At 42.5% G+C, this 18,210-nt stretch overlaps 1 long non-coding RNA gene across 1 annotated transcript in view; it reads right to left on the bottom strand.

Annotated features, from left to right (window-relative positions):
- LOC144338559 (uncharacterized) overlaps positions 1–18,210 on the bottom strand; it is a 43,424-nt gene that overhangs the window by 4,454 nt on the left and 20,760 nt on the right. Inside the window, exon 4 of the long non-coding RNA XR_013412752.1 lies at positions 735–858. This is a non-coding gene — a long non-coding RNA (uncharacterized LOC144338559). The remainder of the gene's footprint in view (positions 1–734; positions 859–18,210) is intronic.

The following is an 18,210-nucleotide window of genomic DNA, read 5'->3' as shown; positions in this document are numbered from 1 at the left end:
TAGAAGAGTGATAGTTCAAAAATGACCATAATAGTCACACTATGCTATTATTATTATGAATCATCAGAGCCCTTCATTCCCTTGCTCTAAACCTTCCATTAGCTGCACATTGCATGAGAAAAAGATCCCAGTGATATAAGGCCAATGGGTGGGGCCTCACCAGCCTTCTTTATTGCTCACATGCCATGACCGCCCATCAGTCAATGTAGGTCTCCTCTCCTTCCCTGCGACACAGTGAGCAGTCTCCCACTCCACCAGGGCCTTTGCACTTTGCCTCTCAGCCTGAGACTTTTTGTCTTGGGCATGGTGGTGCACGCCTGTGGTCCCAGCTACTCGGAGGGTGAGGCGGGAAGATCCTTTGAGCCCAAGAGTTTGAGGCTGCAGTGAGCCATGATCACACCACTGCACTCCAGCCTGGGTAACAGAGGGAGACCCTGTCTCTAAAAAGAAAATAAATACATAAAGAAAATTAAGATCAACAAGAAAGAAAGTTTAAAATGCAAGATCAAACATTTTTCTTTGCTATTAGGAGATGTGGAACATCCAACTGATTTGAAAGAAAGAAAAAAACTTTCCAACATACCACAGATTTGAAGAGCATCTCTTGCCTGGCACAAAGTATGAAAATGTCCTGAGCTGCCTGTGTCTGAAAGTCTGGGGTGGGGAGGTGGGGCATTGAGGGAAAGGTGGCTGCCAAGATCTGTTGAGAGCCTACCCTGCACACTTAGTCTCACCTGGTTTGAAAAATTCCCCTTCAGTCTCCTCGGTGAGCACCCTTCATTAGCAAGAAAAGGGAACTAGCCCAGATTTCTCCATGGGCCACAAGAATCTGTCTGGTGAGAGCGTATTCATCTTCATCTGCAAGAGACCGTAACTCAATTTGACCTTAAAGAGACTTCCCTCCCACTCACCCCCCCACCCCAGGATTCTTTTTTGCCTTTGTTTCAGTACTATCAAGCACATATCCTAGAAAAATTTAAAAACATAAAAATCAAAACAAATCATAAACAGACTCTAAAAGCATAAGGCGTAAAGAAGCTAACCGCATTTGGATGTGTACATTCAATTGAACATAATTTTAGAATCTTCTCCCTTGGATCACGGAAATAAACATTGTCTATCTAAGCTATGGGATGCGATGTCAAAATTTTTGTAGGATTCACCTTGAGATTTGCTTCCATCTGTTAACAATAGGGAAGAAAGGGAGGAAAACAGAAAGAATGTGGCTCTGTTGTCCCAGCCCCCGGGGTTGCAGTTTTGCTCCTCTGCCACCCCTGCCTTGCTCTGTGGTCTCAGAAAAGTTACTGACCTTTCCGTGCCTTAGTTTCCTCTCTGTAAGATGGGCACAATGATACTGAGACCTCAGAGTGCTTTTGTGAGGACTAAACACAACCTATGACAAAAGATGTCATTCTGGCTGGGTGCAGTGCTCACACCTGTAATCCCAGCACTTTGGGAGGCCGAGGTGGGAGGGTCACTTGAGTCCAGGAATTCAAGACCAGCCTGGGCAACATACTGGGATCCTGTGTCTACAAAAAGTAAAAAATTAGCCAGGCGTAGCGGCGCACCCAGGGTCCCAGCTACTCGGGAGGCTGAGACAGGAGAATCACTTAAGCCCAGGAGGTCGAGTCTGCAGTGAATTAGGATCTTATAATTGCTCTCCAACCTGGGTGACAGAGTGAGACCCTGTCTCTAATTTTTTTTTTTTTAAAGTCATTCTTAGGAGAGAGAAGGAAGTTCTCTTGATTACTACAATCAATTGATAAGAGGGATTGTAAAATCATGGAGTCATTACATCTGAAATGGACCTTAGATTCCAACTCCTCATTTTAAGAATAAGGAAACAGAGGCTGGAACATATGAGTGACACATAGCATTTAGACACAAAGTTGGGTTGTTTCTATACAGACTGAAGCTTTTAGGATGTTGAGAAAACATGTTTTCAACAGTATATTTTTATAACACGTGTCCTTTCTACTGATTAATTTAGTAACATAAAAGAAATGCTTTATAGAATGATTTTTATATATAGTTCACTACACATTTTTTCAGAAAAAGATACATATTTGAGTGAAAAGACAAATTGGTGTTTTAGAGTTTCTTTTAGAGCATTCCAGCTTGTTGCCAGACTAAACTGGATGGATTAAAAATGGTCTTTAAAAAAAAAAAAACTCATCCAATCAGTTACTGCTTTGTGATTATAAGTTTGTACAATCTTTTTGAAGTTTTTCTCACCAATATATTTAAAATGAAAAATAGTTAAACTTTCTGAGTGAGTAATTCCATTCCTGGAAATATATCCTACAGAATTTCTTGCATCGGTGTACGTGATTCAGAACAAGGATGTTCACTGTAGCATTACAAATGTTCCATAACGTAAAATACCCTTCAAACATCTCTCTTTTCTTTTTTTTCTTTTTCTTTTTTTTTTTTGAGACAGAGTCTCGCTGTGTTGCCCAGGCTGGAGTGTAAGTGCTGCGGTCTCAGCTCACTGCAACCTCTACCTCCTGGGTCAAGTGATTCTTGTGCCTCAGCTTCCCGAGTAGCTGGAATTACAGTCATGTGCCACCATGCCCAGCTAATTTTTTTTTTTTTTTTGTATTTTTAGTAGATATGTAGAGATGGGGTTTTGTCATGTTGGCCAGGCTGGTCTCAAACTCCTGGCCTCAAGTGATCTGCCCACCTTGACCTCCCAAAGTGCTAGGATTATAGGCATGAGCCACTGCACCCAGTCAAACATCTCATTTTAAAAATCTTTTTGTGAGTACGTAGTAGCAAACATCTCATTTTAATCGATGTTTAGCATTCCATTTTGTTTACCATAACTTATCTGACCAATGTCCTTTCATATTTCAAACTTTCTCTTACTACAGTTGAATACTATGAAAATTCTTACAGGGAGCCCTCGTGCAGAACAGATTATCTGAACAGGGAAAAATAATGAAGAGTTGTATATCTTATATTAGAACACATACAGTGTCACCCCAAGAGTGAAAGAAATGGCACAATTAGTGAGTTAATAAAAAATCGCTGCACACTGCATGGTATCCTCAAATAACAGAGAGAGTAGCCCCAAGGCATTGAAAACCACTAATGAATAAAGGAATCATCCTAGGATTGGCCAAGAGTCATTCTAGCTGCAGATCTGTCAGAAGCTGATTCTGTGGTGATTTGTGGAGAGAAACGTGTACCCTACAGCACTGGTTTTTAAACTACCCCAGTGACAAGCACATATAGAGAATTTACTGTGTATGAAAATTCTGATGTTCTTTGCCCAGGATACAGAAAAAGGAAATATAATGTCAGGTGGGGGGGGCATTGTTGGATTCTATTTTCTTTCTTCCTTTCTTTCTTTCTTCCTTTCTTCCTTCCTTCCTTCCTTCTTCTTTCCTTCTTTTCTTTCTTTCTTTCTTTCTTTCTCTTTCTTTCTTTTTCTTTCTCTTTTTCTTTCTCTTTCTCTTTCTTTCTCCCTTCCTTCCTTCCTTCCTTCCTTCCTTCCTTCCTTCCTTCCTTCCTTCCTTCCTTTCTTTCTTTCTTTCTCTCTCTCTCTCTCTTTCTTTCTTTCCTCCTTCTTTCTTTTCTTTCTTTCTTTGTCTTGCTCTATTGCCTAGGCTGGAATGTAGTGGTGTGATCATAGCTCACTGCAATCTCAAACTCCTGGGTTAAAGTGATCCTCTCTCTTCAGCCTCCAGAGTTGTTGGGAGAACAGGCCACCATGCCACCATGCCTAGCTAATTATTATTATTATTATTACTGTTATTATTATTTGTAGAGACAGAGTCTCACTATGTTGTCCAGGCTGGTCTCAAACTCCAGGCCTCAGGCAATCCTGCCACCTTGGCCTTACAAAGTGCTGGGATTAGAGGTTTGAGCCACTGTGCCCAGCAAGGTTCTAATAAGACAAATGGAACTGAGGATGACAAGTAATAGTAAACCTTTCTTTTCATCATAGACCTTTGTTTATGTCCCCAGAATTGAATCCATAGTATACCCTGGTGATAGTGTTTCTAGGTCCTGAACCTGAGTAGCAAAATAAGTGTAAAGCTGTATTTTAGAATGGAATTCTTGGGTATAATCAGTGATATTGTAAATTAAGGGAGAAAACAGAAATAGATGGGTCATTTGGCCTATACTGTGTCAACTGCTCCCTCACTGTGCCGTAGAAAAACATGCCAGCATAGAGAATCTCAATGGGGGGAAAGGATGCAGATCGTTGGAAGCCCAAAGTGTGTGGAAATACTCAAAATGATTTTTGACATATACACGCTAAGTCAAACTTATCAAGTCAATTAATCAATTCATCCATTGGAGAGATATTTTATACCAATATCTCTGTACCAGTTTAGATATAACATAGAGTAGTAGAAAGTACTTTTAAACAAAGGATCATTTTTTACATCAGTCATAAAAATAAAAATTTAAGCAGAATCTATACTGTCCTACAGTTTTTAGAAGAAAGGATTTACAGCTGATGGCTTTAAGAGAGTGTTTCTCCTTCCTTGTCTCTCTTTGTTTGGTTGTCATGGGAGTCTGTGTTTATGGGGAAATTCTGAATGTATTTGCTATAAGGAGCTATTTCTGATTTCTCTCTCTCTCTCTCTTTTATTTTTATTTTTATGGTTTTTTTTTTTTTTAGAGAGATAGCTCTGTGGCCCAGGCTGGAGTGCAATCGTGTGATTGTGGCTCACTGCAGCCTCGAACTCCTGGGCTCAATTCATCCTCCCACCTCAGCCTCCCAAGTAGCTGGGACTATAAGCATGTGTCACCACAAGCAGATGGGGGTCTCACTATGTGGCTCAGGCTGGTCTCAAACTCCTGGCCTCAAGCGATCCCTCTGCCTTGGCTTCCCAAAATGCTGGGATTACACGGGTAAGCCACTGAGCCCGGCCCCAGTGATTTTCAGAAGTAAAAATGTCTGAGACGGGGTGGGCTTACTGAATGTAAGTTAAGCAAAAGCACATTTTAAGAAATTAGATGCAGTCAGATACTTTTTAGAGATGTATTCAAAGCACTGTCTGTATAAGGCTTCGGGTGGAACATTTTAATTCTGTTCAAATGACTCTTACAATTTGAAAGTCTACCTGAAGCCCTTACCATTTTGGAAAACACGCAAAGAATAACTTCCTAACCTACTCAGGGAGGCTAGGGAAAGGTGAAAGTGTGTGAAAATAGTTGTCTGATGGTCCAAGAAGTGGGTTATTCAGAGAACTAAGCCTACTTCCTAAGTACAGGTAAAGACAAAGGAAGCAATTCTTAAATCCCACTTTGCTAAATCCAGACAATACTGCAGAGAAGCACATGGCTGTGAAGTTGAAAGTCCTTACTCCACTCTGAGAAACTTACTTAATCTCTCTGGCTGTCAGTTTCCTCATTTGTAAAACGGAAGACAAAAATCTCTATTTCAGAGATGACTGAAAGGATTATGAGATGCAGTGTGTGGCCAGTGTTAGTCTGAAGTAGCTGGTCAATAAGAGGGACCAAGGCTGGGCGCAGTGGCTCACGCCTGTGGTCCCAGCACTTTGGGAGGTCAAGGCCGGTGGATCACTTGAGCTCAGGAGTTCGAGACCAGCCTAGTCAAATGGTGAAACCCCGTCTCTACCAAGAATGCAAAAATTAGCCGGGTGTGGTGGCACATGCTTGTAATCCCAGCTACTTGGGAGGCTGAGGCATGAGAGTCGCTTGAACCCTGGAGGTGGAGGTTGCAGTGAGCTGAGATCACGCCACTGCACTCCAGCCTGAGTGACAGAGTGAAGGACCTATTTATTTATGCCCAACTTCTGTGCATCATCCGGGTCCAATTCCCACCAGCCCCTAAATAGCTTTGCTCCTTAGCATGGCCAATGAAAAACTTGGATGTCGCTGAATGTGTGGTTGTACACAATTCCAGTCCATCTCTGCTTTATCAAATCACTCTGAGCACTGGTCAGAATGGTGGAAATTCATGATTATTTGCCATGATAGACTGGCCAGTTAGGAAACAGATGACCAATTCAATATCTTAGATGTTTTGTAATATACTACCATGCATACTGCACTTTGTCAGATGCTCTGGAATACATGCAAAAGTTAAATATAGTAGAAAGCAGACCAAAAAGAAAATAGTCATACAACAACAATAAGATGTGATTTGGGCCCTGAAATGAAGGAGAAAGACTGGCATTTATTATTTCCTAGTGTTTTGTTTTTTGTCTGTTTATTTTATTTTGAGACAAGGTCTCACTCTGTCACCCAGGTTGAGTGCAGTAGCATGATCACGACTCACTGCAGCCTTGGCCCCCTTAGGCTTGAGCAGTCCTCCCACCTCAGCCTCCCAAGTAGCTGGCACCGCAGGTGTACATCACCACACCAGGCATATATTTTTTTTTTTTTTAGTGGAGATGAGGCTTTGCTATGTTGACCAGGCTGGTCTTGAACTCTTGGGCTGAAAAGATCCTCCCACCTCGGCTCCCAAAGTGCTGGGATTACAGGCATGTGCCACCACATCTGGCCTGGTCCCTAGAGTTTTAACATAACATGTGAGGATTCACCTGACCAGTTCTTTTTTTGTTTTGTTTTTTAGTCCCATCAAAGATACTAATGTTATTTACACAGTTCTATTAATAATAATAATAGCTAAATGCATTCAGTGCTTACTGTGGGCCAGGCATTGTACTAGATGCTTTGCAAGCAGGACCTCAGTAGTGCTCCCAACAGCACTTTGAGACTAGTATCATTATTCCCATTTTAGAGATGAGAAAATTGAGCCTTGAAGAAGTGGACTCACATAACTCTATACAGCCAGGAAGCAGGAATACTGCCATTGGAATCCAGATTTGACTCCAACTCCCACTTTCTTTTCCCTATATCACTTCACACCAAGAGAAAGGAAATGCTTAGGATGTTGGGACTGGAAGGTACTTGCCATCTCATCTAGCCTCCTCTCTCTAAGGTTGGGGAGGAAATACTTTTTCTAGGCTGAGACAGAAAGTGGTACCTGACTTAGTCCATGAAAGGCAATGAATGGTAGGAGATAGGTGTTCCAAGGAGGCCTGCCAATGGTGATAAAAGAAAAACTTTAGCCAAATTAAATGTAAAGGAGTTTAATTGAGCAATGAACAATTCCCGAATCCGGTGGCCCCCAGAATCATAGCAGATTCACAGAGACTCCAGTACAGCCACATGATGGAAGAAGATTTATAGACCAAAAAAAGGGGGAAATTACATACAGAAATGGGAAATGAGGTACAGAATGGCTGGGCTGGTTACAGCTCGGTGTATGCCTTACTTGGACATGGTTTGAACACTCAGCGGTGTATGAATAGTTGAAGTATGGCCACTGGGATTGGCCAAGACTTAGCTATTGTTACAGGTGCATACTACTAAGTTAGGTTTTCAATTTTGTCTACCTATTAAGCTAGGCTATAGTTCGTCCACAAGGACTCAAATATAGAAGTATAGAGTTCTTCTCAGGCCATATTTAGTTTGTTTTAACCATGGTTTTCCCCCTTTAAAATGCTGAGAACTGCAGAGCAGTATTTCCAGAGTATCCGGAGTATGTCAAAGACTAGTCAATATGAATGGCCTGACGAGAGTGATATTCTATCCTACCATGAGCTTGCATTAGAGAGAAGGCCTCAGAGTTTAATCGAGGCTGTGAAAGGCCAGGATAATATACAACTAAGTGAGGCAATGGAATACCTTCCCCTTAATGAATGGATTTCCTAAGAAGTCTTCAGCATGAACTTCATCCAGAAGAAATGAAGACGCAAGAAGATAATGTGCTAGTTGCCACCACAAGTCCCTGCAGTGTCCCCTGCCTGGGCCGTGTACTCCATCATAACAGGTAAAGATCCTGCCTTTCTTACATTTCCCAGGTAAGATGATCAAAGTTTAAACTTTGAAACTGTCTTCCATCCCCCTGCAAAAGGAACTCAGTAGCCACAAAGGAGGAAATGTCATGTCATTTACCAGCCTCTAAAGCCTGCCCCAAATCAGTAATTCACCAAACCTGAGATTAAGGGGAACAAAGTAGGTCTGTTCTCTTTTTCCTTTTTTTTTTTTTTTTTTTTTTTTACTTCCTTGTACACTGTGTCCCACCATGAGAAATAAGTGTGTAGTTTCACTTCCAGTGTGGTCCACGAGCAGAATGCTAAGATCATGGCATTGAGAGAGAACCCATGCCTGGGGGAAGAGCCCAGAATGCCACCTACTGTGATGAAAACAGCCAGCACTCACAATAGTGAGGGGCCATTCGATATGGGTGCACCTATCCACAGTGCCTTCAGTAGGAGGGAAGCAATCTGCCTTTTATAGCCATTTAATCACTGAAGCAATGCAAAAGTCAATAGATATTTACTGAAGATTCTCACCAGTGTCAAAGACTTGAGATTTGAACTTGAGATACCTTTGAGAATACAAAGCTTACATTTGATCCCTGCCCTGGAATGCTTAGAATCTAACAGAGAGATAAGAAACCAAACCTGGAAGCTTAAGCAATGACAGGGAATGAATGGAGTAGCACAGATTTGCACTGCTAGAAGAGTAGAATCCCCAATATTTAGTATGGCACAGTGGTAAGGAAATTGAAAACATGGGATTTAGTCTATATTTCCCAAGTGCAAAATGGAATAAGTTTGTAAAACTATGCAACGTTTCTGGTCCAGATTTTTTAAAGTTATAACACAAGCAAGATATCTAAAGTCGCTTCCAATAATTTTTTTTTTAAAAAAACAAAAACCTTGTGAATGTGTGAGACTGAGGGGAAGAAGATAGGAAAGCCCTGGAGCCCTGTGTGGCTGGTGCAGACACTACCAGCAGGATTGTCATGGGGAACTAGGCAAGGAGAGAAGAAGGCAGGAAGAGAAGCTTCTTCATTCAGGAGAACCCTGAATGCCGGGTGCAAATGATAGCATACATGCGGGTGGGCAGTGTTTCCTGGGCTTTCAAGCATTCCTTCCCTTTGATGAGTCACCTGTTTCTGTACCTTCTATTCCTCGATCACGAATTTACATCCATTCTGTCTAATCAAAATAGTTAACATTGATGGAGTATTTTATAGTATCAGGCACTGTTCTGTGGGCTTCATATGTTGCCTTACTTAATTCTCACACCAAGAATATGGCATATGTAGTACTACTCTCTCTGTTAAAGTTGAGAACACTGAGGCACAGAGACGTTAATTAACTTAGTCAAAGCCACACAGTTTGTAAATAGCCCAATCTGAATTTGAACTCTCACGGTGTGATAAGGAAACCCAACCTCTGTCTGCTAACCTGAAAGACCTTTTTGCCAAAAAAATCTAGATTTTTGAGTATTTATCCATTGAGACATCCAAGAAGTCTCTTCAATTTTTCACTGTATCTCACATGTGTGACCCTAGCCACAGTATGATTTATCTGTAGAAGGATAAGGGCAAGTTAGCGTGCCTCCTGTCAAGGTAAAAATGTTGTTTCCCAATTCCCTGGCCAACCTTCCAGGCAAATTTGCTGCAAAAAGTTTTCGTGGTGTTTGTAGAAAAGTTGTATGATAAGAAAGACACGAACGGAATTCCTTTTTTAAAGGACTATGCTGGCTTTTGTAGCCCCTGGCTGTGTAGTGACAACAAATGCATGCTAAGGGGCAGTCCCTGGTGAGTACTTATCTCTTTAAGCTGTTTTAATCTCCAGACAAGTCAAGAACCTACAGAGGGGTAAAGGACATGTGACATATTCAATCACATTATCTATGAAAAGATATTCCTGCAATTTTTTTTAAAAAAGCTTTATCGTGTTTACAGGGGCAAGCGTCCCATTCTTCTCCCTATACCAATTTCACTGTGCAGTAGAGGTCACTCATTTGTGTAATATGGAGGAACCAAGAACGCTGCTTCCTCATTACAGCACAAGAGACAGCAGCCCCCAGTTGTTATGAAACGGTGCTGAGCTTCACAACAGGAAGTACGATCCGTGGCCAGTAAATAACGCTGCCTTCCTTTCCCTTTCAGTAAGCCTCGAAACTTCCTTATCCTCAGTTCCAAATCCTTTTACAGATGTTTTCCTGGGAATTTGGATTTTTCTCCCCTTCTCTTAGCTCTTTTAAGGAGCCAGACAGTGTCATTGACCTCTCGCTTCATGTTAATAGTAAGCTAAAGGGAAAGTCACGATATGTCTGTTGTTCTCAGGAAAACCTTGAAAACACAGGGAAGAAAGCCCACTGTCTGACTATACCCATCTTTTTCTCTAAATATTTTGAGTTGGACTCTATCAACATCACTTTGCCCTTGAGTCGGAATTTCCCTTTGAATGTACCTTGACACACCCTGTTCAAAACCAAACCAGGCAGCCTGAATCAGGCAACAGTATTTTGTATGTAAGTTTCTGCAAACATAGTCAGAGGTGTAAGAAGAGCACTGTAAATATCTGCTTTAGTTCAGAAACTACAATCCATGCCAGATAAATGGGGGGAAAAATACTAATTCATCTGTGACTATACATTCATGAGAAGAGGAGTAAAGGAGTTTCTGAAAAACTATGCAGCTAATAACATTTCATTCCTACATCCAAGAATGTGCCATTACTCCAGAATTTCTGTTGACAGGTATGTCTGTTTTCTATTGCTGCTGTAACCAATTATCACAAACGAAGTGGCTTAAAACAACACACACATTTTTTAAACTTTTATTTTAGGTTCAGGGATACACGTGCAGGTTTGTCCTATAGATAAACCACATGTTGCAGGGGTTTGGTATGCAGATTATTTTGTCACTCACGTAATCACCTTAGTAGCCATAGGTAGTTTTTCAATCCTCACTCCCCGCTACCCTCCACTCTCAAGTAGGCCCCACTGTCTATTGTTCCCTTGTTTGTGTCCATGACCACACATGTTTTTTTTGTTGTTGTTTTTTGTTGTTGTTGTTGTTTTGTTTTCTTTTGAGATGGAGTTTCGCTCTTGTTGCCCAGGCTGGAGTACAGTGGCGTGATCTCGGCTCACTGCAACCTCTGCCTTCCAGGTTCAAGCAATTCTCCTGCCTCAGCCTCCCAAGAAGCTGGGATTACAAGCATGCGCCACCATGCCTGGCTAATTTGCATTTTTAGTAGAGACAGGGTTTCACCCTGTTGGTCAGGCTGGTCTTGAACTCCCGACCTCTGGTGATACGCCCACCTTGGCCTCCCAAAGTGCTGAGATTACAGGCATGAGCCACCACGCCCGGCCCACACATGTTTTTTATCTTACAGTTTTGTAGATCACAAGTCTGACATGAATCTCACTGGACTAAGAACAAGGTGTCGGTGGGACTGCATTCCTGTCTGCGGGCTGTTGGTGAGAATCCATTTCCTCACCTTCTCCAGCTTCTAGAGGTTTCTACGTTCCTTGGCTTAGGACTCCCTCCCTTTATCTTCAAAGCCAGCAGTGCCCGGCCAAGTCCTTCTCAGGCTGCCATCCCGCTGGTCCTCCCTTGCATAGTCCCATCTTCCTTTTTCACTTTTAACGACTCTTGTGATTACATTAGGTCCACCCTAAAACTTCAGGACAGTCACCCTATTTTAAAGTAATCTGCTTAGCAACCTTAATTCCATCTGCCACCTAAATTCCCCTTTCCCATGTGATGTACAGGACATGGACCCCATCCTGAATTGGAGAGTGATAATTCTCACCACCACAGTAGGCAAATAGCCACATATTTTTTCTAGTAGCATAAAGTTTGTTCTCTTCTTTACTGCAAGGAGACTCTCATATTTACTAGGAATTCAATTGCAAGAAAGAACTTTTTTAGGATACATGAAGTAATATGAACGATAGCTGTCCTTTATTAAGTATTATTATACCAGGCAATTTATTCTGCATTCATTTGTTTTTCGAATTCTTACTAGAACCTTGCAAGATAGGCAGGGCAGGTGATAAGATTCTCATCTATAGATGGAAAATCTGAGGCTCAGAAAGATGAAGGCTCACTTGAGTTATTATTATTATCATCATTATTTTTTGTAAAGACGAAGTCTCACTACATTGCCCAGGCTGGTTTTGAATTCCTGGGCTCAAATGATCCTCATGCCTTGGCCTCCCAAAGGGTTGGGGTTACAGGCGTGAGCCACCGCACCCGGCCTCATTCAGCTATTGAAGTCACACTGGATCCCCATCAGTCATGAAAGTGACACTTTCTCCTGCCTTCTCAACTGCCAGCCCTCACCTGTGGGGCGCTACCCCCAGGACTCTTGTCCTCTTCTTTTGTCTTTAAGTGAAACCCACCTGCCTTGTGAGCCCTTGAGCTAAACAGCTGGAATATGGAATCATAAGTCTGGGATTGCTGGGGAGTGTGGGCCCATTGAGAATTTTGTAGAAGACCACATTAGAAAAGCATGGATCCTACATTTTGGCCTTCTTTGTGTTGAGAAAGCAAATCCTTGTGGGGGGACTGAAGTTAAGCTTTGAGTATGGAAGATGGACCCTGAGAGTACATTTTTGGAACCCTACCTGGAAGCCTATAGGTCAACATTGTCATTTCTTCAGACATCAAGGGACACCCTGCTTTTAGAGAGCACTGCTTTGAGCTTTGTGTTCAGTCTCCGTCCCCAGGCCACATCACGATCTTCTCCTAGGACAGAGCTGTGACTGGTGTCAAACTGCTCCATTTCCCTGCAGCTGTTTGGCTTGGGTGGGGGAAATGGGTCCTCGCTCTACAAGTCAAGCCTCTCCTACAATGAGGGTCATTACCCCTAGGGTGAGGAAAGAGCATAGATGATCGCCACCAACAAAATTAATAACCGGCAAATGATATGAATGATTTTCTACCTGGATACTGGCATGATTCAAGTTTTGGGTATTTTCTTGTGTTTTCAATCTGGGAACAAAGGCACTCTTTTTGTGAGTTCTTTGCTGTAAAATCGAATAGTTCAACTAGCTGCCACATAGTGAAAGAAAGATCGGTGGGGTTTCTTCCTAATGAGCCCCAGTTGAAAAGCCCCCCAACTAACACGCTCACACAATTTCTCCAGTATTAGAGTACTTCTCTTCATTGTTTTTAGAAACCAGGACATTTCCTAATTCTAAGCATCCACATCTTAAATAGTCAGCTCACTACCCTGCAGTACTTTCCCTTTCCTATCAAAGTCAAATTGGGTGGAACTCTGTATCACTTTCCCAGATTTCCCTCTCCAGCCCACTTCCCTACCTAGAAATGCACTTCTGATTCTCCTGGACTCATAGTAACTGTGGCCCCAGTGAGGCCCCAGGTGGAGAGAACTATGCCTGTCCTCCACAATCTTGGGGCACTGTTTGTAAACCACTCTGATTATATGCATCTCACAGTGGTATTTATGCATCAGCCTTTCCAAGTAGATAACGTACTATGTCAGGACTTATTTATCCCTCCCGCTTGGTTTAGCCAGGGCCCTGTATAGAATGGGTGCTCAATAAGGTTGGTTAAAAGATCAGCGAGATTAGCTCAAGCAGAGATTTGTTAGAAAAGAGCATGTTATTCAATGCAATATGGTCCCCTGGATTGTCTCTTGGAATAGAAAAAGCACATTAAATAGAAAACTGGCAAAACTGAAATTAAGTCTGGAGTTTAGGTAATAGTATTGCACCCGTGTCAGTTTCTTAGTTTTGACAAATGTACGGTGGAAATGTAAGATGTTACCATTGGCAGAAGCTGGGTGTATGGCAATTCTTTGTACTATCTTTACAACTTTTCTGCGAATTTAAAATTATCCCAAAGTAAAATGTTTACTCAAACAAAAAAGGCTTGCTATTTTGCTTCAAAGAAATTGCAGTGTTTTAAGATGAGTCGTACAATAAGAAAAATGAACTAAGCTTTTCTCTGCCCCTCCCTGCTCCTCCTATATCCTGGGGTTGGCTCACTCCGGAGAGCTACAGAGTGGCCCCATCAGTGGGCATCCACTTATATACTCCACATCTGGAAGTGGAGGCCACTAAAAAGTACAAATGTCGCCGGCTGGGCTCGGTGGCTCACGCCCGTAATCTCAACACTTTGGGAGACTGAGGCAGGTGGGTCACGAGGTCAGGAGATCGAGACCATCCTGGCTAACATGGTAAAACCCCATCTCTACAAAAAATACAAAAAAATTAGCCGGGCGTGGTGGCAGGCACCTGTAGTCTCAGCTGCTGGGGAGCCTGAGGCAGGAGAATGACATGAACGGAGTTTGCAGTGAGCTGAGTTTGCAGTGAGCCAAGAACGCACCACTGCACTCCAGCCTGGGCGACAGAGTGAGACACCGTCTCAAGAAAAAAAAAAAAGGTACAAATGTCTTAGCCATTCAAAGTGGCAGCAATAAGGGCCATTTGAATTAAAAGTGAAAAGGATTTTTTTTTCTTTGTTTTCCTGGAATCTCCCTTGGTGTTTGCCAAGCCAAGATCACCACCGCATACAGAAACCCTGGGCCAGCCGGTGACAGCTGGGTTGCCCCAGGCAGTCCCCAAAACCCTCGACTCTGCTGAGACACACACAGGTTGCCCAGCAGCTCTTGGGTCATAGGAGCCTTATCCTTGAGACACTACAGTAAGCTCTGAGACTTGTTGAAGAAGAGGGCGTTTGCCTTCCCTATTCCCATCTCCAAGACCAGGAGGTTATTATCTGGCTAGAGCTGATATTGGCTGATCTTTCTTTCCCTTAGATGGTTGATGGCTTATCTGGGTGGTGGGAAATCTTTCTAGTAACTGATGAGAGTGTTCCACCTCTGAACAAAAGAGACCAGCAACAATTCCCAGTGTGATATACAACCTTCTGGGCCATTGGTTGGTAATCCAGAACATTCCATTTGCCTTTGCTGAGCGCATTTAGGAAGATCACAACTGTTAGAAGGTGACTGACCATTTTTCCCGATGGCAACAAGTCTTGACTGGAGAAGGAATATTTTGGCAAATGCCTAGAAATCTAAAATCAGATATCTACCTCCCATTCACCATCCCGTCCTCACATCTTCCACCTGGTGCTACTGAATACAAACCAAATGGTCTAAAGTCTTCAGTTGTAAAGAAGCCCTGCATAGCTGCAGAGCCCTAGGCCCACTGGAACTGGTTTTGCCTCCAGAAGAGTAATGGTAACTGTTATAGCCTTTGTCCACTTTAGAGATACGGTTTTATTTTTTTCTTATTATCACTGTTACCATTTTCCTCTGAGAAGAAACTGAGTTTGCAAAAAGATCTGGGGAGCCCAGTTCTCCTAAGCTCAGTCAGATCACAGTGTGAGGTCTTTGCCTTTTCCTCCTGAGCTATCTTCTGAGTCCCCAGGAGATACATTCACATGACGCAGTGTCAGTCAAGGTTGTTGACACCAAGAAGTTCTGGCAAGCTGGTAAGTATGTGCAAATGTAAACAGCAAGCGAAGGGAGGTTTTCCCTGGAGTATCTCTGCTGTCTCTGAACTGGCTCTGCAATCTGCCCCCACAAATTCACAGCCCTCCTTCCTTGAAGACGGCTGGAGCAGAGGCTTTAAACAGTGGACAGTGACAGCTCCTTATAGAGGAAAAGCCCCTGCATGCCACATGCTATTTGCTATTTTTATTTCACAGCCAAGGATGAAAGCTTTCATTTGCAGACACAGACCGAGTCACCCCTGTGGCCAAGATTAACAAGCAGACATCTCAGTTTGCAATCTGGTGGGGAAGGAGAAGCTTCCTCAGTTATTTATGCGGCAGTAACCCTTGTCCACTTCTCACCTCCCAGAGTTTCAGGCACAGGTACACCTTTTCTCTTGCATATGTCAGGTAGTCTCGACTGTCTCTTCAATCTAGGAACTTTACCCAGCCCTGGCACAAGCTGTACTAACCCCTAGTCTGAGACATCTGGCTTTTGCCCAGATAATTACATGCCTAACGTTGTAATTCAGGTTTGGCACTACTATTTCATAATGTTTTCTTTTTCTAAGCTGGAGCCTTCCAAGGGAGGGGAGTAGGACAATGGAGAAATGAAGAAAGAAAAATGCAAGCGTTAACCCTGAGGTTTCTTTCTCAGTTGCATTCAGCAAACTAGCAGAGGTACATAGACTTTCGATACCCAAAATGTGGTCTGTGAACTGGCAACCTCAGCATCACCTGGGAGCTTATTAGAGCCTCAGTTCCCACCTAGACCTCTTGAATCAGAATCCGCACTTTAACGAGATTTCCAAGTGACTCAGGTACATATTAAAGTCGGAGATGCATCCTGAATTTGTCACATCAGTGTGAAAAGTGCTGAGCATAGGGCAGATGCTCATGAACTGACCACACAGCGGGGAGTCAACTCTAGGCGACTTCCATGCCACCCCTTTCTAAATGTTAGTGACTATTACTGCTGCCACAAGCTGATATGTGAATGGTGTTGGACAATTCATTTTGTACTCATAAGAAAATCAGTATCAATTGATTGCAAAGGGAAAAAATGCTAGACTTCAAATTCCTACTGCAGCAACCCATTTCCAAGTGTGAGTGTCGAGATGGGAGAAAAGAGGGCTTGTCTTGGGTCAGGAGAGCTGGGTTTCATTCCCAGTGGTCCCCTAGCCAGCTGGGGGACCCTGAGCAGTCATCTCCTTCTTTAGTGCCTCAGTTTCTTCATCTGCACAGAGGGAGAATGGAGACTAGACTTAATGATCTTTACAATCATGACCTACAACATAGCATGGACCCTCCACCCTCCTATTTCTTCTCTACTCCTTTTATCCTATTTCACTTTTCTCTAAAATGCTTACCAATACACTTGCCATATTATATATTTGTTTTTTGTTTTTTTTTTTTTTTGCACTAAAATGCAAGCTTCATGAGCCACTGCATCCAGCCTGAAAATATTTTTAAATGTGCTGTATGCATCACATCCCCTTTCCTTGTTTATCATTCTCTGAGAAATAAATGTTCTCCAGGGGTTCCATATTTTAAAAGGAAACTAATTTTTCCTCATCCCCCCAAAAATTTGAGGAAAGCTGGGTGAAGGCATTCATAGGCAGATAAGTAACAACTTATTTCCAAAAGCTAGATACAAAGGCTGCAGGCCTACAAAATGTTGTCTTTTATAGACTCCTCACTTTTATAAGATGCAAAAAAAAGAAAAAAAAATCAGAGGAATAGCTTGAAACAAGTGGTTACAACTGTGGAAACACAGGAATGGCCAAAAAAGGCAAAATTCCACTGTAATAGTGTCATATGCTTTTCCTCATTGGTTCCTCCTACTTAAACCCTTAGCATGTCTCTCCATCTTCTCTTACCTTCTCAAGCTACATTTCAGATGGCCGCAACTCCCTGATTTGTTTTCACGTATCATTTAGGGGCTAGCAGCACAAAACCTTCTGAAAAGTCATTCAGATGATCATTTGCCTGGCACGCTTTTTTTTAGTCAGGACTCAAATGAATTGAAAAGTTGCAAACATATTATTTGCAGGCAATGTGCTCAGACCCCCTTGCCTCGATAGTGGGCTGTATGAAACAGTGGTGGTGCGCCATCATCCACCATTTCTGGCGCCAAGTTGTCTCATGTCCAGCTGAAATGTTAGTCATCTTATAGAGCTGCTTCCAAGATGCTATTACATGTAAGTCCCAGCAGGTTTTTCCTCTCAGTACTAGCTTTTTGTGAACGTCTTGAGACCAGGAGAAAATCTCTGTGCCAACAAGGGCTCAGTAAAAACCTCCATCCCAGAAATTACCCTGATATATGCAAATGTGGCAGCATGAGAGGCAAGTGGGTTGGCAAAGGGCCACGTGGATTCACATGCCCCTACCTTCTATTTCCCTTTGTTCAACTGTGCTGCTCGCACAGGGTGGTGGGTTCTCTCTCTTTTTCTTTTTTCTTTTCTCCTTACCCTTAGTCTGTCTGTCTTTTCTTTCTTTCTTTCTTTCTTTCTTTCTTTCTTTCTTTCTTTCTTTCTTTCTTTCTTTCTTTCTTTCTTTCTTTCGGCAGTTGAACTTAGAGCGGTGAGACATTTTGTTTCAAAAGAGAGTTGCCAACAGAAAGGGATTGCTCATTGCTCATCTAACTTCAGGGCTCTCTTTTTGTAGAATGCTTCTGCCCACTCACTGTTTCATATGAGAAAGCATTTAAATTCAAAACTCACAAAGTCAGAACTGAAAGTATGTGGCTTTCAGTTCTCCTTAACCATTTTCCCTTCTTTAAAAACTAAGGAACCCTATTTGGAGATGTGCGTGCCTGCCAGGAATGAGGACTGGGGCTCTAGGGTGCTGTGCTGGAACCCATGATGACATGGCTGGCCTATTCATCATAGACCTTTAGAAATGGAAAGAACCAGAAAAGGGCCTGGAAAGAACCTAATTCA

Source organism: Macaca mulatta, chromosome X (assembly GCF_049350105.2).
Source record: "Macaca mulatta isolate MMU2019108-1 chromosome X, T2T-MMU8v2.0, whole genome shotgun sequence".
NCBI lineage: Eukaryota > Metazoa > Chordata > Mammalia > Primates > Cercopithecidae > Macaca > Macaca mulatta.
The sequence above is the reverse complement of the archived record's forward strand: the minus strand, read 5'-3'. Positions and strand labels throughout refer to the sequence as shown.